The sequence below is a fragment of the Nannospalax galili genome, unplaced genomic scaffold, assembly GCF_000622305.1.
Source record: "Nannospalax galili isolate Female #2095 unplaced genomic scaffold, S.galili_v1.0 scaffold767, whole genome shotgun sequence".
NCBI classification, from domain to species: Eukaryota; Metazoa; Chordata; class Mammalia; order Rodentia; family Spalacidae; genus Nannospalax; species Nannospalax galili.
This window is the reverse complement of record NW_008357164.1, coordinates 2,196,047-2,197,698: the sequence shown is the minus strand read 5'-3', so window position 1 is coordinate 2,197,698 and position 1,652 is coordinate 2,196,047. Positions and strand designations below refer to the sequence as shown.

The 1,652-nt window shown below is 33.7% G+C and overlaps 1 pseudogene; it reads right to left on the bottom strand.

The window, feature by feature from the left end:
- Positions 1-489: 489 nt before the first annotated feature.
- LOC103751579 overlaps positions 490-1,652 on the bottom strand; it is an 11,506-nt pseudogene continuing 10,343 nt past the window's right edge.

Genomic DNA, 1,652 nt, shown 5'->3' with positions numbered 1-1,652 from the left:
GGCATTGCACAGCACCAATGCACTTACATACATGCAGGCAATACACTCATACATAAAAATAAAAATAATAAGGTATTTTTTTAAAAAAATAAAAATAAACGGGCTGGAGAGATGGCTCACTGGTTAAGAGCACTGACTGTTCTTGCAGAAGACCCGGGATCGAACCCCAGCGCCCACATGGCAGCTAACAACAGTGTATAACTCCAGTTCCAGGGGATCCAATGGCCTCTTCTGTCCTCCATGGACACTGCACAACATGGGTGCACTTACATACATGCAGGCAATACATGCATACACATAAAATAAAAACAAATCAAATTTTTTAAAAAAATAAAAACAAAAAATGAAATAAAAATAAAATTCTGGATGTATAATTATATGTGACTTTTTTTACTTTCTAAATTTGGTTGTTACAGATATCACAAAAAGTTAATGGATTTTAAAATATAATTATACAAAAAAAGATAAACACATTTTATTGATGCTCTATCTATATGTATTTATTTTTTCCTTTTTTTCTTTTTTTTTAAATCTTATAATTTTGATTCAATGTGGATGGCAATAAATGGGTCCTCAGCAGAGTTGCTAGTGGAAAAGAAAGCAGTGCCATCATTGGAAACACAGATTTCAACTCCAGTGCATCTGCCATCAATTTTATCTCCAGAAATGACATCACAGTAGGTGCCAGCAGGAAGACCAGTTTGTAAAGATGATCACAGTGTCCTAAAAACATAAAAGTTAATATTTAAATTAAATTCAAACACAATCAAGTGCTAGAAAACTGGCTATCTCTAAACAAATAATTGCTTTAACTTTGTGCTGTAGAGCTGTGAGTAGTCAGAGTCTCGGTGAGAAAATCCCAACACAAAACCCTCTTTAGTGGCTGTAAAAAGCCTTCTCAGGACCAAAGGGAATACCACAAAAGGATTACCAAACACCAGGCCATGGTGAAGGCCACCAAGCAGTGAAGCTCAAACAATATCAGGGAAAATCTGTGAGAATTGCCACCCTTAAATAAAAGCAATAATAAACATAATTATTTCAAATTTGTCCTATGCTTAACTTAAGAAACAGTGATTACTTTTGAGAATGTTAATGGCATTATTTCTTTTAAAAGTACATGTTTGCCTAAGACTAAAATGGATTTGGGAAAGATATAAAAATAATCTAGCATTTCTATAAAGTACATAGCTTGGAAGACAAAGCTGTTTATTATGAATTTATTTTGGTCCTCCCATCAAGAAGCCAACAGAAATCAAACAACTAGCCATGTGTTAGTTGGCAAAATAGTGACAAACTTCAGTTACTTGTTTGGGGCCAGTAGAATATAGTTTTTGTTCACACAATCTAAGCACAAGTAGAAGATGGCTTTCAACTGAACTTGAGGAATATTTTCAGTCATAACAAAATATATATGTGGCCTGAGAATATTTAAAACATAAATCTTGAGAACTGAAGACCATATACCAGTGGGACAGATAAAAGAATAGTTAAGGCACAGAGCCAGTAGAATATAGTTTTTGTTCACACAATCTAAGCACAAGTAGAAGATGGCTTTCAACTGAACTTGAGGAATATTTTCAGTCATAACAAAATATATATGTGGCCTGAGAATATTTAAAACATAAATCTTGAGAACTGAAGACCATATA